Source organism: Amblyraja radiata, chromosome 2 (assembly GCF_010909765.2).
Source record: "Amblyraja radiata isolate CabotCenter1 chromosome 2, sAmbRad1.1.pri, whole genome shotgun sequence".
In the NCBI taxonomy this organism is placed as follows: Eukaryota; Metazoa; Chordata; class Chondrichthyes; order Rajiformes; family Rajidae; genus Amblyraja; species Amblyraja radiata.
This window is the reverse complement of record NC_045957.1, coordinates 22087540-22112192: the sequence shown is the minus strand read 5'-3', so window position 1 is coordinate 22112192 and position 24653 is coordinate 22087540. Positions and strand designations below refer to the sequence as shown.

General features: G+C 42.2%; 1 protein-coding gene across 2 annotated transcripts in view; it reads left to right on the top strand.

Moving 5' to 3' along the window:
- sema5a (semaphorin 5A) overlaps positions 1-24653 on the top strand; it is a 195175-nt gene that overhangs the window by 21865 nt on the left and 148657 nt on the right. Inside the window, exon 1 of one of the 2 annotated variants that reach the window (XM_033042975.1) lies at positions 15657-15786. The exons of the other annotated variant lie outside the window; for it this stretch is intronic. The gene's annotated coding sequence lies outside the window, so the exon portion shown is untranslated. Of the gene's footprint in view, positions 1-15656; positions 15787-24653 lie in introns of those variants that run through there. 2 annotated transcript variants of the gene reach the window in all.

The following is a 24653-nucleotide window of genomic DNA, read 5'->3' as shown; positions in this document are numbered from 1 at the left end:
GTCGATGGAAACTTCCAGTGTCCCTGAGGACTGTATCTGTGAGGTGTGTCCATTGCAACTTCTGACTGACCCCGTGTGTGAACCTAAGCTTCAGCTCGGCCACCTCTGGATTGTCCCAAAGAATGGGAGTGTCTTAGTTTGGAATTAGGGTAAGGTGGTCACTAATGGGTCTGTCCCACTTGGGCAACTTTTTAGGCGACTGCAGGAAACTATGCAGTCACCACATGTTCTCGGGGAGTTCCCTTATTCTGGGAACTACTCCCGGTCTCATTATGGTCGCCGCAAATTTTTCAACATGTTGGAAAGTTAGCGGCGACCAGAATGAAGCCGCCATGGAGAGTATCAAGAATTCTCGTGTCATACGTGCCGTGCTATTGGGTTGCCAAGAGGTCGAAGGTTATCGTAGGTTGTAGCCGGTGCTGACCGGTGAATTTCATTGGCTCATTAGAGAAAAAAACGTAAGCAGTTTTCAGAACCAAGGATAACTGACCGGTAATGTTAATGTCCGCTGAGCTTCACAGCCGTGTATCTCTGGCTTCTTAATAGTTGTCTCCACTCCTTCTCCCCCTTATCCTCCCTCTCCACCCCTCTTTTAAAGGACTGACATGACCCTTCCCATACACTGTGCTTTCAATGTCTTAATTACGGCGCCAACCTTTCTGCTCATCTCAGTGTGTGTCTGTATCGCATTGGCTTTGCACCATGTGAATTTCACTCGGACAGCGCTCCCCCTGCTTGCCCTGTCCCCCGCCTGCATAACGGGCTGGTGAAGGAAGGAAGGAGTGTGTGTGTGTGTGTTCGTTCCACTCTGACAGTCGTTGGTTTTTCAGGCGACTGCCGGCGAATTAACAGTCACCTGAAAATTCACCTAAGTGGGACTGTTTGGATGAGATGAACATTCAGAGGAGAGCAGCAGCAGTCATGCTTGGCTCTGAGGCACAACAGGGTAGAGTGGTCAGACAGGGCTCGCGTGAAAGGATATTCGTTAGTAAAGGGAACAGGCAAGATATTCTGTGGCAGCAAATGGTACTCCAAGATAGGGTGTTGCCTCCTTGTTGGCTTCTTGACAGCTTCAGAATATTCTCAAAGGGGAGAATGAGCAGCCAGAAGCCATTGTGCACATCGCCACAAATGGCATAGATAGTAAAATTGATGAAGTCTTGCGGAGTGAAGACTGAGAGTTTGGCAAAAGGTCACAAAGTCAGTGACGGTACTTTCAAGATTATTCTTGGTGCTGTGTGCTATTGAGGGTGGGAATAAGAAGATGGTTTCAGATTTTTGGACCTTTTAGGTTCTCTTCTGGGGCAGAGATGACCTGTGCAAGAAGGATGGTTTGCACCTGAACTGGAGGCTGATCAATATTTTGGCTGGGGGAATGGAATCCAATGTAGGAGTGAGGCAGATGGAAGGCTGGAAGTCTGTACAGGCCAATTACAGCAAGCCTGGTAGATAGGATAGGCAGAGTATGACTGGATGTGAGGAGAGACTGCTAGATTAATTTGCATTTACTTCAATACTAAAGGTCTGACAGATGTGGCAGATGAATTCAGGGCGTGGATAGGTAGGTGCGATTGGGATGTTATTCCCGTTATGGAGACCTTGCTAAGGCAGGGACAGGACTGGCAGCTTAATGTTCCATAGTACACTGGCTGCAGGTGAGAAAGCAGTGGGGATAAAAGAGGAGATGGTGTTGCTTGACAGATTAAGGAAAATATTACGACAGTTGTCAGAGATTAAATTACCAAAGAATTATCCAGTAAAGCTATATGGGTGGAACTTGGGAATAGAATGGGAGTGATCACCTTGTTGGGATTGTACTTCAGAAATAGTAAATGGGAATTTAGTGGACAAAATATTCCAGGAGATTGCAGACAGCTGCAAGATTAATAGAGTTGCCATGATAGGCAAGTTTGTAAAAGTTGATTGGAGTAGGTTGGTTACGGGCAGAAGAACATCCGGAAAGTGGGATGCTCTTGTGATAGTGAGAGTTCAAAGAATGCGTGTTCCTGCTTGACAGATTAAGGAAAATATTACGACAGTTGTCTAAGAGATTAAATTACAATCTAGTAATTGTGTTTAGATTAATTTAATTGATTTGATGACACTGATGAATATGATTTTTTTGTTGGGGATTTACTATTTGTTTTAACGTAACAATACTATTAAAGTTCTGATCTTGAGAATATCACATTTTTGAATTTTCAAGGCAGTCTGGGTGTTTGTTACTATTTCTGTCACAATGGTCAATTTTGGAATTATCTACAATTAGGTAACTAACTAATTATCTGCTTTAATTTCAGGTCATCCAAGTAAGATGTATCATTTGTTTCAGAATGCTTCAATCTATAATAACTAAAAATTTCATTCAGTTCTCTTATTATTTTTAAAGGAAGTTATGGGCTTTTATGTCAATTGACTGTCCTTGATCGCAGCTTTTGTGTTAAGTCAATGGAAAAGCAATAGGGAACAAGATGCTAATTTCTGAGTGTGAAAATGACCATAACTTTTTTAATACTGAAGATATGAAAGTGAATTGGGTGTCAAATTAAAGTTATTTTTATGCTTTATCGGATGAGATAAATTACAGGCTTGATTTTTAAAATCTCAAAATTTTGTAACAATCCTACTGAAGGGCCTGACCCACGGGCGATTTTTCAGCGGACTGTAGGTGACTGTCAAGTTCGCAGCACTCGTTGAAAGACAGGGAACTGGAACAGCGAGTGTCAGAGTGGAATACACACACACACACACACACAGCAAAGGCGGGGGGGGGGCAGGGAAAGCGGGGGAGCGCTGTCTGAAATTCACACGGTGCAAAGCAAAGGCGATACAGACACATACCGCGATGAACAGGAAGGTTAAGATGGCTAGCACAGTGTATGGTAAGTCCTTTAAAAGTGGGGGTAGGGGAGAAGAGGGGGGAGAAGGAGTGGAGACACTTTTAAGAAGCCAGACAACGTTTAATAAGACAGAGATACACAGCTGTGAAGTTTGGTGGGCATTTAACATTACTGGTCAGTTCTCCTTGGTTCTGAAAACTCGTGCTTACATTTTTTCCCCCCAATGAGCCAATGAAAATGCCCGGTCAACAAAGGCGATTAACTAAAACTACCTACGACTTGCTCAACCACCTATGGCGACCCCACTACAACTGCACCTACGACACCAAAAGTATCGATTTTCTCCATAGTGACCAATTGTTGGTCACAGAAAATTTTTCAACATGTTGAAAAATTTGTGGCGACCATACTGAGGCCGCGACTAGTTCCCAGAATGCGGGAACTCCTCGCGACAATGATGGAGACTCACCTGAGACCACCAACGAACATGTGGCGATCATGTGGTGAGCTCAGAGTCCTCTCACTCGCCTAAAAAGTCGCCTAATTGGGACAGGCCCTTTAGTAAATCACAGTGGAGTTCTCTAAATTCCCTGACACCACAGTCCTATTAATAAAGATTGTGAGAGTCAACTTCTGTATATGTATAGGGAAAAAAAAGCAAAGACCAATATGCTTAAGGGAGTAAATGGCCTTGGCGATTTTCTTCGGCAACTGTCCGCATCATTTGCTGACGTATCGGGTCACGAAAAAGTCACGGCATGATGCGGCGTGATGACGTATTGATGCGCGGTGTTTCCTCAAGTGTCGCAACTTTTTTTTTTTGTCGCTGCTGGATTTAGAAATGTACAAAATCTTTCAGCGACCCTGATACGTCAGTTAATGATGCCGGCAGTCGCAGAAAAAATCGCCAAGTGGGACAGGCCCGACACCTAATTGACTAACTCCCAAAACCAACAGTGTGCTTGAAGATTGGATTGTGTGACTCCCGTCTGACCCGACGTGTCTCTGGCTGCCCCTGGATGGTGGGGGGCACTCAGGAGGGGACGGGGATGTTCCAGTGGCGGTTCGGCAGCAATTGCGGCACCAGAGACCCGGGATCTATCCTGGCTGTGGATGAGGCGCAGGTCTATGTCTGTGCTGCGGCATGGCTGCTGAGAGTGTTTTTTGCTTGTGACCTATGACCTGGGCATGCGCAGTCGGAATACCGAACTCGCCTATTTACAAAAGCCAATTAACCTACAAACCTGCACGTTTTTGGAATGTGAGAGGAATCTGGAGCACCCAGAAAAAACACATGCGGGCACAGGGAGTACGTACAAATAATGTACAGGCAGCACCTGTAATCCGGATCGAACCCGGGTCTCTGGCGCTGTAAGGCAGCAACCCTGGCGCTAAAGCCAGCAACTCTACTGCTGCACCACTGCTCTGCCCATTTTGGAGGTAGGTATTCTATTATTTTACTTTGCTGTACTGAAAAGGTGGCTGCAAACGGATTCATGATCTACAGTGAAATTAATTGATTGTTGTTTTGAGCCTATTTCTTGACTTTAATCTGGGAGTGGTCTGAGTTGTTAATGGCATGTTGTGGTGAGAAGGACCCAGGTGTACCATTTTATTACGTTTGTGGATGGGTTCAAGAGTCAAGAGTGTTTTATTGTCTTATCCCTTATGAAATTCTTACTCGCAACAGCACAACATGGTAAACTTGGTAGATAATATAATAAACAACAAAAAGAAGTTAAATACAGTGCAGTCAAGACAGTTCGGAGTTTAGATTGAATTTATTGAATGCCAGAGTTGGGTGCTGCTTGTTTCTCAAAATAGTGCATTTAGATGGAACTTTTCCCATTGCTTACAGACAGACGGAGATTATAGAACTTGCATGTGCCATTCAAAATGTCTTGAGGATCCTTCACATCTCCGTGGTAACTACCTGCAAATTGGAAATTACTGGAGGGTTTGGAGCAGCGTTTCTCAACCTTTTTACCCTTGTGGAACCCTTTAAATAATTTTCATGTCTCAGGGAACTCCTACATAAAAATTGTTATATATCTTTATTAATCTCTTTCTTTCTCTTTCATAAACTTAAAGTTCATAAGGCAAACATAATATATTTTTCTGATGTTTAAGAAGGAACTGCATATGATGGAAAATCGAAGGTAGACAAAAATGCTGGAGAAACTCAGCGGGTGAGGCAGCATCTATGGAGCGAAGGAAATAGGAGGTTTTTCTGATAACTGGTTGAAGCAAAAAATAACTTGTGTTTTCTCAAGTTTATTGACAATGCAAAATAATAACTGAAATCAAATTGCTTGTTCAAGAGACCTCATAAGGAGGTTTTCATTCACACAAAAAAAAATCAACCATATCTGTAAACACAAAAAATAAACATCATAAATAACACATATAAACAGACGAAAACTGATAATAACTACCACTATAACTTAATTGTTTATTGACAATGTTGAAAAGACATAAGATAAATCAAGGCAATATGTCATATGAACAAATATATGGGTCAAGGCAATGTTATTTTTGAAGCCAATTTAGATAATGAAATTTGCTTCTCTGATGTGAAACTGCTATTTTTCAGTTTATCACACAAAACCTCTTCAGCATCATGTGACATGTCATCAATACGTCGACTTATTGTTCTGTTTGAAAGTGGAACCTTTTCAATTACTCGTACTGCATCTTGTCCCAGCATTTTACCCAATATAATTTTACATGCAGGCATTATTAGGTTCTCACCAACTGTGTGACTTTTCCTTTTCTGTGCAATAATTTCTGCTACCAAATAACTTCTTGAGCATTTTCACTGCCGCTGACTTTACTCTCAAAAGCTGTACTCTTTTTTTTTGAGATTCCAATAGCCTTTTAAAATAATCAGCACTTTTACTTTTCATAAGACTGTGGTGTCTTTTCAGTTTTGCTGGAGCCAATGCTGCATTCGAAAGTTGTTTGCCACAGACAAGGCACAATGGAATAGGACAAGTTGGATCACTAGTCCATGTAAAGCCGATTGATAGCTTTCATTGTATAAACTGACCTTTTTTTGTGTCCATTTTTGCATTAGTGCAGTGAAATTTATCAGAAGATTGCGATTCTTTATCACTAGCCTCATCAGAATTGTCTGGATGCCTTCTCTTCAAAAATCACCACATTGGACGGTCAGACATTTCTGTAAAACAAAAAAACAAAAAATGTAAAAAAGATAAATAACTTGATAAATAACACTTAAATAAATAAAACGGAAGCAAATAAAAGCAAACAGAAGAACTAACCTTGGAGGAGAGAGACAGAGAAAATAACACAAACTTTTCATAAACTTACAAAAACATACATAAATTAAATAAATATAAACATACTTAAATTTTAAAAGTTCATATAATATCCCTAAATGACGGGTAAAAATTACTAAATAATGTGGGTGAATGAGGGACTGCACCTGCACGCCAGTAAGCACAGACAGGACTGATGGAGACCATGCATGCGTCTGTACTCGAGTGAGTCACTTGATGATACATAAATCCGTCACGTGCAGCTCCTGTCCACTGACCACTAAAGGCCGTTTCACACTGGCGCCGTATAGACGTCGCTAATATATTCCCTATGATTATTATACTTAAATGATATAACAGGTTGAAGACGTTATTATAATACGCAAGAATTTTCCAAGAATATGCCGTACGTGTATAATAAAATTATGAATATGAAGTTAAACACAAAAATGACTCAAATGCATTTACATATGATTAGCCTATTTATCACTATTTCTCTCGGAACCCATAGCGACCTCTCGCGAAAACATAGCGTTCCGGGGATCCCCTGTTGAGAAACGCTGGCTTAGAGAATACAGGGAATTGGGATATGAAGAAGGAAGAGGCCACCCTCTCTTATTGCTGCTACCATCAGAAGACGGTTCAAAGCACAGATTCCCCTAATCTATCAGGCATAACCCTACCTCAGCTCCAAACCACAGCTGAATATATTTGTATTGCATTGCTCTACATGGTTTATGTTGCATTATCTTGGTCTGGTTTATTGAGAATAATAATTTATTATATGTTTGGTATTGTTGTTGCTCCTAATGTGCTTGCAAAGCTGCAGCATCTAAGAATCGCATTGTTCAGGTTCAAATGACAAACACCCTTCAAATGAAATCTATAACATAGAAGTGTGACTGTTTTATCTCATTTTCCATTGGCACAGATTATGCAGGTTTGAAAGCTGCCATGGTAACGCAAGTGGTGTGTAAAATGCTGTTTTTGTCTGCCTGAGCCCATTGTTTCATAAATAATCATGAAGGCAGCCAACTTAACATAAAATGGAAACTTGTAAGTTGTATCTGCTGGAGACGGATTAATTAAAAAAAAAAAGCCTTCCATGGGGAAAGAAGAAAAAAAGACCTCAAACTCATTGGAGTTTAGTGAAATTGGCTTCAGAAAACCATTATCATTTATTTATTAGTTTGGAAAAGTTATAGTAGCTAGTCTAAATAGTAGTGTTGCTCTGAATCTTTCCTACCTATATACCTGTCCAAATATCAGTTAAATGTTATTATTTTGCCTACCTCAAATACTTCCTCTGGCAGCTCGTTCCATACACCCACCACCCTCTGGTTGCTGTTAAATCTTTTCACTCTCAGCTTAAACCTATACATTTTGGTTCTTGATTTCCCAATTCTGGAAAAAAGTGTAAATTCACCTTGTGTATGCACCTCGTGATTTTAATTGGAACACATTTCCCAAGTATTATTTGGAATAGAGTTTCAAAATTTGATGAAGTGGCAAAGAACAATTACATATTTCCAAAATCGGGATGTTGTTTCATTTAAACAAGAATAATGCTGGCACTGTGGTTTTAAGATCCTACTACCTTTGTACTTGTAGGTGGTAAATCCGCCAGACCTGCTGCAGCCAGTGTATTCTACCTGTGGTAATTTACTAGATTAGAGGAGATTTACTAGAATGTTGCCTGGGTTTCAGCAACTAAGTTACAGAGAAAGGTTGAACAAGTTAGGGCTTTATTCTTTGGAGCGCAGAAGGTTAAGGGGGGACTTGATAGAGGTTTTTAAAATGATGAGAGGGATAGACAGAGTTGACGTGGAAAAGCTTTTCCCACTGAGAGTAGGGAAGATTCAAACAAGGGGACATGACTTGAGAATTAAGGGACTGAAGTTTAGGGGTAACATGAGGGGGAACTTCTTTACTCAGAGAGTGGTAGCTGTGTGGAATGAGCTTCCAGTGAAGGTGGTGGAGGCAGGTTCGTTTTTATCATTTAAAAATAAATTGGATAGTTATATGGATGGGAAAGGAATGGAGGGTTATGGTCTGAGCGCAGGTATATGGGACTAGGGGAGATTATGTGTTCGGCACGGACTAGAGGGGTCGAGATGGCCTGTTTCCGTGCTGTAATTGTTATATGGTTATATGGTAAAGAGAATAAATGATCAAGACGGTGAATTGTCCAGTTGAATTTATTGTCATATGCATGTATACTCTGTGCATGGGTTATACATAAATTCCTGAAACGGATAATGTGGGGCTTCATGCCTGAGAGTAGCATCAAGAAGGCGGCATGGCCTGTGGGGATGATGGTGGGAATTCTTGACGATAGAGGCCATTTTCTTGCGGCTGATCTTTTAATGGTGGGGAGGTTAAGCCTGTAATGAATTGTTGGATCCACCAGTCTCTGCAGCCTATGGCAATCCTATGTGCTGGAATTGCCAACTAAACCACAATGCAGTCAGGATACTTTCTATGGTACAATTGAGACGTCATTCAGAGACACGACTAATTACTTTCAACTTCTAAGTAATTAAAGGCACGATAAATTTGATTCGGGACGGGTTGTCTGAATTTTAATACCCAGAAACTTGAAGATGCTAACTCTCTCCACTGCTGACCCACCAATGGAAACCGTCACATGGTTTTCTGGCTTCCTCTTTCTGAAGTCAACGATAGTGGTAGACGAATAGTGGAAACGCTCCCTGGACCAAAGATCATAGAGCGGAACTTTGCCCCGGACGTCGCCAAGTCTCTGAATTTCCGCTCACTCCGGGTTATTGTCACCGCTTCATTGGCACACACCCTCACACACACTGATACACATGCACTGACGCACACGCTTATACACACACATATTGGCACACATAAGGTTTAAAGGGATATGGGCCAAATGCGGATAAATGGGACTAGTTTAGATGGGGCATCTTGATCTGCATGACAAGTTGGGATGAAGGGCCTATTTCCATGCAGTAAGACTATGACATTGTAGAAAGGGTGCAATTGCTCTGGAGAGGATCCAGGGGCGATTTATGAAGATGTTGGCAGGGCTGGAATTATTTTTTTCACTTTGAAGAAAGATTTGATAACTGGGATTGTATTCTCTGCAGCAACGGAGGTGAAGAAAAGACTTGGTTGAGGTGAATAATATTATGAGAATAGGACCTATTTTGCTTAACAAAGAGTGTAGGAAGGAACTGCAGGTGCTGGTTTAAACTGAAGATAGACACAAAAAGCTGGAGTAACTCAGCGGGACAGGCAGCATCTCTGGAGAGAAGGAATGGGTGATGTTTCGGGTCGAGACCTTCAGACTGAAGAGGTTGAAAACCAGCCATATAGATGTAAAACGCAATGACTGGAGTTGTGTGTTATCCAACTAAGGGCAGAAATCAGAATCATGTGTTCATCTTTATTGACGTGACACCATAATAAATATATTACAGAAAAAAAATGTAATGGAGTGGCACGGTGGCGCAGCGGTAGAGTTGCTGTCTTACAGCACCACAGACCCAGATTTGATCCTGACTACGGTTGCTGTCTGTACAGAATTTGTACATGCTCCCTACGACCTCATGGGTTGTCTCTGGATATTCCAGTTTCTCCCACATCCAAAAGAAGTGCAGGTTTGTAGGTTAATTGGCTTCTGTAAATTGTCCTTGGCGTGTAGGATAGAGCTGATGTATGGTAGATTGCTGATCGGTGTGGACTTGGTGGGCCGAATGGCCTGTTTCCATGTATATGTTTTACAAATACATCTTTATTTCATTGAACCATATACTTGATTGAATATGTGGCATTGTTTTCATCTTGTTTCTGCAGTCAAAGGGTAAGATTGATTAATTTATTTGTACAGAATAGTGATGGAAGTCCGACTCCTCTTGCCTTGTTTCTATGTTTTATTTTCTCAATATAAATGCATGACAGCATGAATTATAATCTGATTTCTATGCATGACTATACTAAGGTCACTCATGTGCTGCACCTGTTGATTAGAGCCTGGCTCTACTGCAGAATATAATTAGGAATGCAATTTAGCCTAACCTTATTCATACCTAATCCAATTTAAAGCATAAATGTTGCATTGACATGTAAATCGATAATGTTTTATTGTTAATGTCATTCCTAATTGTCATTGTATGTCATGTTGTCACTTGCGGGCAGAGCACCAAGGCAAATTCCTTGTATGTGAATACTTGGCCAATAAACGTATTAGTTGATTCATTCAAAAGACTCGCTACAGTATGCACCAGATTGCACAATTTCAAGCTTAAAAAATGCAAAAGCTCCCAACCGTAGGAGGGGGGACACCTCCCTCCCACACCTTCCCTCCCTCGGTTACTACGCTCCCTCACAATTTCTCACTCTCAACTCTCACCAAATGTTGGCAGCCCTGATACACTTGATGGGCCGAATGGCCTAATTCTGCTCCTATGACATATGAACTAACAAAGCAGATTGGCCCTACTCTAAGGCTACAACATGACTCTATATCAGTGAGGAACTTCTTAATCTGTCCGATTTGCCTGCACATTGCTATTCACTAAGAACTATAACCATAAGATCCCTGGTAGATAAATATTGATCCTCCTCACTCTTCCAGCAGTTTAATCAGTTCTAAGTGTTCTCCCCGTAACTTGCCCTAACACATTGATCTTTGACAGAAATGGAACTGAAGCACAAATACTTGAGCAGCTGAATACTATTAAAGCTTTCGGGAGGAGGGGAAGACAAAATCCCAGTTTCACCCACACCATCTCTTGAATGCTTCACAGTCTATAGTGACATTGTTGTAGTGAACAACAACAGACGAAAATAAAACCCTCCATTGAACACAATCTACAAGTACACCTCCCTTTAAATAGCACAGGAGATGAGGGCTGCCAAAAGTTGGATCAGGCCAGTAAATTGAACACATGGTGTTAGCTGTTTTTACTGGTTCACTTTGACAGTGATATTTTCATATCAGCCGAACAACAACTTTTGCCATGATCTGCCTATTCCATTGTCCTGGTATTAAACACTAGTATCTTTCTGAGTATCACAACTGCTGCAAGCTGTATGACAAAGTGAACTTAAATCAACCACAAATGGTATAGCATGTCTGAAATTATTAGCAGCTTTAAAGTAAGGTAGAGCATTTAATTAAAAAATCATGTCATAAACTATTTAACATACCGGCTACTGAAAATGAATTATCCCAGAGACTTCTCAGTACAAGGCTCAATAGAAATCATCTGGCTCAGCCAGAGACTCTGCCTGAAGGCCTATTACCACCGATAAAGCCGAGGACTTAATAATGCATGACTTTTTGACCCAAGAGGTTTGTGTGCTGAATGATCCAGTGCTGACCTTTGGCTGCAGTGCTGAATAAGCTTCCAGCCCCTGCACACTTCTGTATTTAAATGGCAATTAAGGCAAAATCAAATTTAGACTTTGTGTGAAGTAAGTGTCATTATTGGAACACAAACGGTGTTCTTTCACTTCAAGCATAAATTACCAAAAGCAAAAACCATCAAAAGTGAAATGATGATTCCGATGATATTAAACACAGGCATAAATATTTATAAAGCTCAAAATCTGTGCTATTAGATTGAGAGATATGGGTCAAAAGCAGGCAAATGGGGCTGTTTTTGTACTGTAAGAGTCAATGACCACAGAACTATAGCAGTTCAAGAAGACCGATTATTTTCTCGAGCATTTTGAGGATATTGCCTGTGAACCCAGATTACAAACTTGAATGAAGCCATAAAAACAAATATCATGCAGATGATATTTTATAGTTTCTTCAGTGAGAAGGTTGTAGAAACACTAATCAAATGGTTCTGGTGCACATGTATGATGCCTTATCATGCTGCTGAGCAGTGACTATTATAGCTTAAATTAATAGATTTAAAGGTGTGCTTGTAGATTAATATGGCAACCAATTTATGCAAAGAACAGTCCAAAAATTGCTCTGGTTGTTTGTTTTTTGGAGGACAAAATGTTGCTTTTGTCACAAGGAGGGTGGCTTATTCTCCTTGGGAATGAGACCCTGATGACATTCACCTGATAATTAAACTATTGCACAATTGTAAAGGGACCATAAATCTTACTTCAGCCTCTGCCCGGTGTGTTTCAGCAGACCAATGTTCCTGTAAATTCTTGAGTGTTCTAACTTGAAGGAGTTGTGTGCCTGTTTATATTGGAGCACAGAGGAAATAAAACATAAAGATGTTATGTTAAGAAACAAATACCAACCAGAAATGTTCAAAGCCATTTATAAAATCTTCTGTTATTTTAAGAGTGAGACCTTTTGACTTGAAAGGGGACTAAAATGATCACACTCAAGAGTAAATAGCTTAGCTTGGGCCCTTTAGGATCCTTCATTAGTTTCCTGTTCTTTGTTTAACTCCCACCTAATTTTGCAGTTTGCAAAATAATTTTCAGGAGAATTTTACATGAGATGCTAAAGAAATCATTGACTTCTGATCTTGTTCCCAAAAATATACAAGCATCACTATTTTTAGGAAGCAGGTGTATTAAATTACAGCTGTCACACTGAACAGCTTGTGTCACTTTGTTGTGGAAACTTTCATCGAACAGCTGCACCTTTTAATTTTGCTTCAAAGTAAATTGAAATGGGAGAAACGGCTTGAATGAAAGGCAAGTTGTAGCCCCCAGAGATCTCCCTGTGTGTAAAAACGTTCAAGTTTGGGAGCACGGGTAGAATTGTCCAAACATGCAGTGACTTGGGCAGTTCCAACTGAGCATGGGAGCTAAATGGGATCTGCTCCAGCGGGAAGTACTTGAAACGTATATTTCAAAACTCTTTAGATTCTGGAGTAGTTCCTGAGGATTGGAGGGTTGCTAATGTAACCCCACTTTTTAAAAAGGGAGGGAGAGAGAAAACGGGGAATTACAGACCAGTTAGTCTAACATCGGTAGTGGTGAAAATGCTAGAGTCAGTTATTAAAGATGGGATAGCAGCACATTTGGAAAGTGGTGAAATCATTGGACAAAGTCAGCATGGATTTATGAAAGGTAAATCATGTCTGATGAATCTTATAGAATTTTTCGAGGATGTAACTAGTAGAGTGGATAAGGGAGAACCAGTGGATGTGTTATATCTGGACTTTCAGAAGGCTTTTGACAAGGTCCCACATAAGAGATTAGTTTGCAAACTTAAAGCACATGGTATTGGGGGTTCAGTATTGATGTGGATAGAGAACTGGCTGGCAGACAGGAAGCAAGGAGTAGGAGTAAAAGGGTCCTTTTCAGAATGGCAGGCAGTGACTAGTGGGGTTCCGCAGGGCTCAGTGCTGGGACCCCAGCTATTTACAATAGATATTAATGATTTGGACGAGGGAATTGAATGCAACATCTCCAAGTTTGCGGATTACATGAAGCTGGGGGGCAGTGTTAGCTGTGAGGAGGATGCTAGGAGTCTGCAAGGTGACTTGGATAGGTTGGGTGAGTGGGCAAATGCATGGCAGATGCAGAATAATGTGGATAAATGTGAGGTTATCCACTTTGGTGGCAAGAACAGGAAAGTAGACTATTATCTGAATGGCGGCCGATTAGGAAAAGGGGAGATGCAACGAAACCTGGGTATCATGGTACACCAGTCATTGAAAGTAGGCATGCAGGTGCAGCAGGCAGTGAAGAAGGCGAATGGTATGTTAGCATTCATAGCAAAAGGATTTGAGTATAGGAGACGGGGAGGTTCTACTGCAGTTGTACAGGGCCTTGGTGAGACCACACCTGGAGTATTGCATACAGTTTTGGTCTCCTAATCTGAGGAAAGACATTCTTGCCATCGAGGGAGTACAGAGAAGGTTCACCAGACTGATTCCTGGGATGGCAAGACTTTCATATGAAGAAAGTCTGGATAGACTCGGCTTGTACTCGCTGGAATTTAGAAGATTGAGGGGGGATCTTATAGAAACTTACAAAATTCTTAAGGGGTTGGACAGGCTAGATGCAAGAAGATTGTTCCCGATGTTGGGGATGTCCAGAACAAGGGATCACAGTTTAAGGATAAGGGGGAAGTCTTTTAGGACTGAGGTGCGAAAAAATCTTTTCACACAGAGAGTGGTGAATCTGTGGAATTCTCTGCCACAGAAAGTAGTTGAGGCCAGTTAATTGGCTATATTTAAGAGGGAGTTAGATGTGGCCCTTATGGCTAAAGGGATCAGGGGGTATGGAGAGAAGACAGGTACAGGATACTGAGTTGGATGATCAGCCATGATCATATTGAATGGCGGTGTAGGTTCGAAGGGCCGAATGGCCTACTCCTGCACCTATTTTCTATGTTTCTATGTAACATTCGCAGTTTTTGGTAGTTATCAAAAATATTAAGTATATTTCCTAACAAAATACAAAGTGCTGGAGTAACCAGCAGGTCAGGCAGCATCTCTGGGTAGAAGGAATGGGTGACGTTTGAAGTCGAGACCCTTCTTCAGACGAACCTTTTGGATCGATGCCCTTCTTCAGTCTGAAGAAGGGTCTCGACCTGAAAAGACACCCATTCCTTCTATCCAGAGATGTTGCCTATCCCGCTGAGTTACTCCAGCATTTTGTGTCTATCTCTGGGGACAAGGATAGGCGAGATCAGAATCTGAACTCTGAAGAAGGGTCCTGACCTAAAACATTGCCCATTCTTATCCTCCAGAGATGCTGCCTGACCTTCTGATTACTCCAGCACTTTGTATTTTGTTAGGAAATATACTTAAAGTGCTGGAGTAACCAGCAGGTCAGGCAGCATCTCTGGAGGATAAGGATGGGAGAAATGGCTTGAATGAAAGTCAAGTTGTGGCCCCCAGAGATCTCCCTGTGTGTAAAAACGTTAAAGTTTCTGCCTGTCCCGCTGAGGTACTCCAGCATTTTGTGTCTATCTTCAATGTAAAGCAGCATCTGCAGTACCTTCCTACACATCTTGGCCCCCGAGATGCTGCCTGACCTGCTGAGTTTCTTCAGCTCTTTTTGTTTTCTGCACAAGATTTCGGCATCTGCAACTTCTTGTGTCTTCTCTTTGTTAAGAAAGTATTGCCTTTAATGTGTTCATGGGTTTACAGCTCTTTGCTAAATTACTGAATGAAAAAAGTGGATCCCTTGGTCCATTGTTCAGTGATGCCAAAATATAGTTGTTGAAAGTAATGTTAGGCAAACAGATGCCTTGAATCCTCAGGCAGTTTATTAGCTTTCTTTTCATTCTTTTGGTAAAGTAGGTCAAAAGAAATTCAACATTGCGTGAATATAAACACTGTGAGCCAAATTGAAGCAGATTGGAGAAGTAGTTTCCACAGAATATTTACATTTTTTTGTTAATCAGTCATAGTTTTATTCACAGGACATATAGCAGTGTTACAGACAAATAATAGCATTGAATGCAGTTCAGTTAATCTAATCAATGTTTTTGACTCTGCATCAAACATTAACTGCATTAACTATATTATAAAGTTGTGGAATGGCAATTAACATCAATCTGATGTCTTTTAAAACTTAACAGTGTATAACATCCTTTTTCCCCCAGAAGGAAAGATCATCAACATTTCCCTTGTACTGTAAATCATGTGGGAACAAGAGGGTTGAGTGTTTGTGTGGTCGCAGAGAAATGGTAGGAGGATTCCTTAACATTTTACAGTACAGAAACCAACCAAAACATCCTCAGTGAAATTAAGGTAAATATAGTGCACTGTCCAATTAAAAATAAATGTGTATTAAAAATCAAACAGTTAGTTATTTCTAAACAAAAAATTACATTTATTACTGTGTGTCAGTTTAAAATGTTTAGTCCAACATAAATAGTGGTAATAACCTGAGATTGGCAGTAGATCATTGGATGGAACGGTACAGAAATAGGGCCTTCGACCTACAATGTCTGTGCTGAACATGATGACAAATTAAATTAATCTCCTCTGCTTGCATGTGATCCATATCCCTACATACTTTGTGTATGCATGTGCCTATCTGATAGCCTCCAATATGCCACAATTGTATCTTCTTCCACTACTCCACCGGCAGTGTGTTTCAGGCACCCAACACCAAAGATCATAGAGCGGAGCAAGATATTTCATTCGGCGAAAAAGCCGTAGTACGTCATGGGTAGATTTTTGCGCCATCTCAATGTGCTCGCGATTACCGTCATGGCGTCCACATCTACATCTACAGCTCACTGACTGAATGATACAGATGTCCTGACTGAAAATCACACCCTTCCGATCAATTATTTTGGGATAAGCCTTTCGAGAGAACATGCTACTTTTTGCTTTGCCCATTTTCAAAATATAGAATTTTGAATTTGCCGTTTGATTGGTTCAAGGAGACTACAAAGCTCGTAATATCTTTTTTTTACACACTAACTTTCTACATTTCTACTTTTGGGTATGTATGTGGCAATTATGGCTCATGGAATTTTCTCCCACACTACTAGTTATAGTCATAACAACATATTTAAAAACATGACATTTTCCATTTTTCCAAACCCCTTAAAAAACGTCTGAAGAAAGGACCCGACCCGAAACGTCGCCTAGCCATTTCCTCCTTTGACAGACACAGAGTGCTGGAGTAACTCAGCGCGTCAGGCAACATCTCTGGAGAGAAGGAATAGGTGATGTTTTAGGTCGAGACCCTTCTTCGGACCCTCCATAGATCCTGCCTAACCTGCTGGCGCCGACCTGTAGGGGGTATGGCTGCCTAGCCTGCAGCTGTCTGTTTTTCATTTCTTTTTTCTTATTTTTAGTTAGTTTAGTGTTTTGTTTTTAAGGAGTTCTAGCTTTTTTATGTGTGGGGAGGGGGGGGGGGGGAGGGGGAAACTAATTTTCAGGGTCCCTACCTGGTCGGAGATGCAGCTTTTTTCCGGACTGCACTTTCGACCCGTCCTCGCGGCCTACCAGCGGGCCTGGAGCGGCATTTCCTGAGGGGACCGCCCGGAGCCTCGGCATCGGCATCGGCGGCGGCTGTGGAGCTGCGGGTCCGAGGAGCGACGGGGCCGTCCGGAGCCTCGGCATCGGCGGCGGCGGCGGAGCTGCGGGTCTGAGGACGGCGGTGCAGCGCTGGAGCGCCATTGCGGGGCGGGCGGTGCCTTGCCTGGGTCGCCGCGCTGGAACTCCGGTGAGCTGGGACCGGCGTTAAAAACATCGCGGAGCTGCGGGCGGCGGCGCTGAAACTTTACACCGGGAGCCTGGGATCTCGCGACGAGATCGCCAGTTAAGCTCCATTCGCCGCGGCCTTGTCGGCTCCGGAAGCCACCGTCTCGAGTAGGGAGGCGGCCGTTCCAGGGTTCCCAGGCCGCTGGGAGGACTCTCCCGACGCCGGAACATCATCACCCGGCGAGGACGGCCTGGAACATCGGGCCTCCGTAGAGGCAACTGTGGAGGCCTCAATAGGCCCGACTATGGGTGGACATTGGGGATGGGACTGGACTTTGTGCCTTCCCCCATAATGGGAACCATTGTGGGGGGATGTTTTTTATGTTAAAGCTATTTATTATTGTTATGTTTGTATTCCTTTTTTAATGTGCTGCATTGGCAAAAAGAATTTCACTACATCTAGGTGTATGTGACAATAAATCAACCTTTGAACCTTTGAGTTCTCCAGCACCTTATGTTTTGTTCTTAAAACAAATCTGTGGTCCGCTGAAGAAACTACGCGTTAGACTACTCTGGAAGTGCAAGTTTTGCTGTACACTTCATACAGTAGAGCACATCATAATACACCCTGAGTGAATTAATGAGGTTAGATTTTTTTTAAAAATCTGTATTTAATCGATACCCACCCCTATAGACCTTATATCAGCTTTATTGTATGAAACTTTGGTAAATGCGGCAGTGCAGATGTCGTTTAAACAATTATCCATAGTGTTTATGGGTGTGTGTTTTCAGTAGCTACTGTTTCCAACTCTGACCAGATGTCACATCAGTGATTGAAAACCAGGACTTAAATATGTGCATCATACATATTGTAAAAGAGCAACAATGCTTTGCCAGCATTGTTCTCAGCAAAGATCATAGAGCGAGCGGAGTTCTCTGAGCGCAGTGCCACACCGAAGGAGAACAAAATAATTTTGTTCAAATGTTGCCGTTTTACATCAATATATGTACATATCCAGAGAAGACGACACGGGTACAATATTTCTTAGTTTAATGGGAAAATATGAGGCTAATTTCTCCTTACGATTCAGGAAGAAATATGTGCAGTCTACAACAGCTACTACAACAATAGGTTGGTAATATTAATTAGAAGCTAGTGGCAAATGTAAATGGTAATATATATGTAGTATATAGGAATGGAAATAGAATTGATAAGCTCTGTTCACAGTCCTATTTATTTTTAATCCAACCCAAGAACTAATAAATGTGGAAAAACAACTATCATGTTGTTCTTGTAAGATATGTCTCAAAATAATCAATAATTATATTTTTATTCATCTAGTCACAATAGCTTATTGGATTTCACAGTTTACAGCTGAATTGGTTTAGGCATTTTTAGTCATTGTATGGATAGGGTTATTATTTCTGATATGGTAATTAGGGGGAGGGAGACTTTTTGATGTCTCTTAAGATGCTTTTTCTAATCTCCTGGTGACTAATTTCATGCTTTATTGCAAGTTTGCATGACCATTTTAAATTCCACAGGGTTATTAAGTTATATATTTTTATTTAGAGATACAGCATAGACACAGGCCCACTGAGTCCATGTCAACCATCAATCAACCGTTCACACTAGTTCCAAGTTTTCCCACTTTCTCAATCACTCCCTGCACATCAGGTGCATTTTTTTTTAAACAGGCTGTACAAAGCCATGCATCTTTGGAATATTTTGGATCAGAACATTACAAGCATTAATAGAGTATAAATGATTATCGAGCAGTTGTATCCCTTTGAAAAAATTGGTTCCGAAGATTTACATATAAATAAAAGTATTCTCCAATACCCTGCTAAAACTGAAGGAAACTAAATAGATTCATCGCAAAGATAGACACAAAAAGCTGGAGTAACTCAGCAAATCAGACAGCGTCTCTGGAGAAAAGGATGTGGTGACGTTTCAGGTCGAGACCTTCTCTCCAGAGATGCAATCTGTCCTGCTGAGTTACTCCAGCTTTTTGCGTCTATCTTCAATTTCAGAGTTAAATAAAAAACACAGAGTGCTGGAGGAACTCCATGGGGTTGGTGGCATCTATGGAGGGAATGGAATAGCAGTTGTTTCGGGCCAGGGTTCTATTTCAATAGGAAGGAACTGCAGATCCAGTTGTCTTTGCAAAATGCCAAATGATTCTGGGAATGCCGAGGAGAGAGGGGGAGAGAGAGAAACTGATTGTGGACTTTGGAAGGGGATGGATGAGGACCCACAATTCTGTTTATATCAATGGGATGATGGTGGAGAGGGTCAAAATCTTCAAATTCTTGGGCATGCATATTTCCGAAGATATTTCCTGGGCCAGCACACTGATGCAATTACAAAGAAGGCACATCAGCGCCTCTACTTCCTGAGAAGATTACGGAGATTCGGTATGTCAAAGAGGATACTCTTGAACTTCTGCAGGCGCACAGTGGAGAGCATATTGACCGGTTGCATCGTCCAGGAGTGGAAAAGACTGCAAAGGTTGTGACCACTGCCCAGTCCATCACCGGCTCTGACCTCCCCACCATCGAAGGGTTCTATCGAAGTCGCTGCCTCAAAATGGCAGCCAACGTCATCAAAGACCCACACCATCCTGGCCACACACTCATTTCACACCTGCCATCGGGAAGAAGGCACAGGAGCCTGAAAACTGTAACGTCCAGGTTCAGGAACAACTTCTTCTCTACAGCCATCAGGCTATTAAACACGACAACAAATAAGCTCAGAACTACAACAGACTATTATTATTATTGCACTATATTTGATTATTTATTGAGTATGTGTGCATGTGAACTTTTTTTCTCCCGTTATGTACTATGTTTACATATTCTATTGTGCTGCAGCCAGTAAGAATTTCATTGTCCTATCTGGGACACATGACAATAAAACACTCTTGACTCTTGATATCCTTTTAAATCTTGCCCCTTTCACCTAAAAGCTATGTCCATTACTCTTTGTCATTTCCACCCTGAAAAAATGTTGTGACTGTCAACATATCTTTCTTGTAATTTTATATACTTCTGTCAGACCTTCCCTCTGCTCCAGAGAAATCCAACTTTGTTCAATCTGTCATTTTAGTTAATGCTTTGAATTCTGGCAGCATTCTGGAAATCCTCCACAGCCAACATGTTATGATGCTGTAAATTACTGGAATCAACTTGGGCAATAGAATCGGAGGGGGTGAAGGGGGGGGGGGGGGGGGGGGGGGGGAGGGGGAGGGGGTGGAAGAGGAGGGAATTGTAGGCAATATGTCTTTGTGCATTTGATCATGCACACTTTTTCTTATATTATGTAGCCTTCCCATTAATAATCAGTTTCATTCCAACAGATTAACATGGGGGTTCTTTCAGATAGTACATTGACCAAGTTTGCTCACAGATTTCAGGCTCCTGTACCTTCTGCCTGAAGGCAGCGGGGTGATGAGTGAGTGGCCAGGATGGTTGATGATGCTGCCAGCCTTTTTGAGGCAATGACTGCGATAGATCCCCTCGATGATGGGGAGGTCAGAGCCGATGATGGACTGGGCAGTGTTTACAACCTTTTGCAGTCTTTTACGCTCCTGGGCGCACAAGTTGCCGAACCAAGCCACGATGTAACTGGTCAGCATGCTCTCTACTGTGCACCTGTAGAGGTTCGATAGAGTCCTCCTTGACATACCGACTCTCCGTAATCTTCTCAGGAAGTAGAGGCGCTGATGTGCTTTCTTTATAATTGCATCTATGTTCTTGGACCAGGAGAGATCTTCAGAGATATGCACGGCCAGAAATTTGAAGCTCTTGACCCTCTCCACCATCGACCCATTGACATAAACGGGACTATGGGTCCCCATACTACCCCTTCCAAAGTCCACAATCAGTTCCTTGGTTTTGCTGGTGTTGAGAGCCAGGTTATTGCGCTGGCACCATTTGGTCAAACAGTCGATCTCCCTTCTATACTGTGACTCATCTCCATCAGTGATATGTCCCACAACAGTGGTTTCGTCAGCGAACTTGATGATGGAGTTCGCACGATGACCGGCTACGCTGTCATGAGTATAGAGTGGGTACAGCAGGGGGCTGAGCATGCAGCCTTGAGGTGCTCCCGTGCTGATTGTTATCGACGTTGACACATTTCCACCAATACGGACAGACTGTGGTCTGTGAATGAGGAAGTCGAGGATCCAGTTGCAGAGGGATGCGCAGAGACCCAGTTTTGAGAGTTTGGTAACCAGCTTGGAGGGGATGATTGTGTTAAATGCCGAGCTGTAATCGATGAATAACAGCCTGACATATGAGTTTTTGTTGTCCAAGTGGTCCAGAGCGGAGTGGAGAGCCAACGAGATCGCATCCACCGTTGATCTGTTGTGGCGGTAAGCGAACTGCAGTGGGTCCAGGTTTTTCTCGAGGTATGAGTTGATTTGCGCCATGACCAACCTCTCAAAGCAGTTCATCACCATGTACGTTAGTGCCACAGGTCGATAGTCATTGAGGAACGTCACCTTGCTCTTCTTGGGCACCGGTATAATTGATGCCCTTTTAACGCAGGTAGGAACCTCAGACCTCAGAAGTGAGAGGTTGAAAGTGTCCTTAAAAACTCCAGCCAGTTGGTCCGCACAGGTTTTTAGAACACGGCCGGGTATACCATCAGGTCCAGGCGCTTTCTGGGGGTTCACTCCTCTGAAGAATTTTCTGACGTCAACCTCTGTGACCATGACTGAAATACCATCACAGCGAATGGGGGCTCAAGAAGGCACATCATTGTTCTCCCTATCAAAGCGTGCGTAAAACGCATTGAGCTCATCAGGGAGTGAAGTTTCACTGACAATTGAGCTGCCTCCTGATCTCGCCTTGTAGGAGGTGATTGCATTTAGGCCCCGCCACAGCTGTTGAACATCTGTCTTATCCTCCGCTTGGAGCAGAAGTCCCTTTTGGCCTTTTTAATGGCCTTACTAAGGTCGTATCTGGACTTCTTGTAGACCACTATCATCAGACATGAATGCCCGGTGTCTGGACTTCAGAAGAGTTCGTATCTCATAGTTCATCCTAGGCTTTGATTGGGAAACCCTTGGAAGGTTTTTGTTAGGATGCAGTCCTCCACACAATTCTTTATGAAGTCTGCAACGACTGTGGCGTATTTGTTCAGGTCCGTTGCCGAGTCCCTGAACATTGCCCAGTCTACAGACTCCAAACAGTCCTGGAGTTGTGCCTCTGCACCCCCCCTCCCCCCTTTCTCATTTCACAAAATTTGATCATTTTCTTATTGGAAGTAACTAGAATTTGCTTTGTAACACAATCCAGGAAGATAACGCTAGAGCCTCTGCAATTTCCTTTCTCAACATTGTTAAATGTTTCGTTTTCTTATTTCTTTCATTACTTTGATATTCATCTTTGTTATCTGCCTGACGTTTTCCCTTGCTCAGTTTTTCTATATTAATCTCTCTGTATTCTGTACACATATTGAACATGTCAATTGCATGATAAAGTACTGTATGTGTTTAAGCAATGTCAGAATTGGTTTAATCGGTGTTTATGGAAGTATTAAAGTGTTTATAGTCTGGAAGTTAACAATGTAGGAAGACTGGCAATTGTAGGGGAGACCGACTGATGATGAAGTCTTTGAGGTAAATCTTTTGTTAGGGATTTAAAATCAGATTTGGTTTAATTTATTGTCAAGTGTACCGAGGTGTAGTGAAAAGCTTTTGTTCTGTGCTAACCAGTCAGCGGAAAGACAATATATTATTACAACCGCGCCATTCACAGTGTACAGATACATAATAAGGGGTATCACGTGAATAACGTTTAGTTATTAACGTTTAGATAAAGCCGGTAAAGTCTGATCAAAGATAGTCCAAGGGTCTCTAATGAAGTAGTTCGTAGTTCAGGACGGCTCTCTAGTTGTAAATGGTTCCATTCCCTGATAACAGCTAGGAAGAAACTGTCCCTGAATCTGGAGGTGTGCATCTTCTACAACCCGGAGGTGTGCATTTTCTAATGTCTCCTTGTGAAAGAATGACTAAAACTGGGATTGCCCTCGGAGGAATATCACATACTTGAACTTGTTATCTGAATTTGTAAATAGTATACATCAACTTTCCAAATTTATTTTCATATGTACATACTCCAAATAAAGGAATGGGAACAATTTACTTTAGACTTTAGCAATATTGCGCAGAAACAGGCCCTTCGGCCCACCTAGTCTGCGCCGACCAGTGATCGCCCCGTACACTAGCACTATCCTATACACTAGGGAGAATGTACAGACAGCACCCGTATTCAGGATTGAACCCGGGTCAACCCGATGCTGTAATGCAGAAACTCTACCGCTGTACCATTGTGCTATCCCCAAAATTATGTGGACTAATTAAAAGTTAAACAGTCTGGATAGTGGCTTTGTAATTAGATGCTATAAATCTGTACACTGATTAGATCAGATCAATTTGATGGATTTATTTTCTCTTTGAGATACTTCATTAATTTTAGTTTCATTGCTATGTCTTAAATGCAGAATTAGTCAATGAGGATACTGCCTTTTTCTGTATTCTGAATTGGTTACTGCCTTGTCTCAGATTATCTGGACTGGTTGCTAAATATATCACTTTGTATCAGATATTGAATTAGTTTGTGAGGTGATTGATTTAAAACACAAAACCTGCCTGTTATATTAGAGGATCTTCTAAAAATGACCATATTTCTTGGCAATGAAGACTTTTTTACTCCAAAATAAGGCACAACATTTTACCTGCATCTTGGAGGCCGAAGGTTAGGTTGTTAGCCAAGAAAGATAGACTTGGCTATCTCTCAGTACAGCAACATCAATAACGATGTTGCTGTACTGAGGGATAGCTAAGTCTATCCCTCTTTGCTGGCAGCTGATGGGAAGTGGCGGTAAAGTGGGAAGCGGCTGTAAAAGGACAGCGCCGTTGGGGGGGGGAGTTCCTTTCACAGCGTGTGGGGAGTCTGGCCGGGGTCAGCACGGGCAGAAGCGTTGAGAAGGAGGAGGTTGGGGATCATGCCAGTAACTCACTCACTCACCGCTGCCACGGCGCTCCGGGCGCGAAGTCACCGCATTGTAGCTGGGGAGGGAAGTAGCTTGGGTGGCTGCGAGCGGCCGCTGGGACCGGACAGCGGAACCGGCCGCCACCTCAGCGCCTTCCTTCCGACCCGGGGATGCTGTCCGGTCCCAGCGGCCGCTCCCGTTTTGGCACTACTGTTCCTTATGTTTGAATTTCCTAGTTCCTTAGCGATCCTGTTTTTCCCACCATCCCTCCACCTGCCATCACCCTCGACCCCCACCCATTCAGTCATTCAGAATGGAGGAGATCTGGAAGCCTTGGGCAAATTGAATTGTCACTTTCTTCATTTTTATTTTTTATTTTTATGAGCGTGAGAAATTCTATGTCCCGCCAACTTTTTTCAAAATTTAGCAACTCAAAATGGGGGTGCGTCTT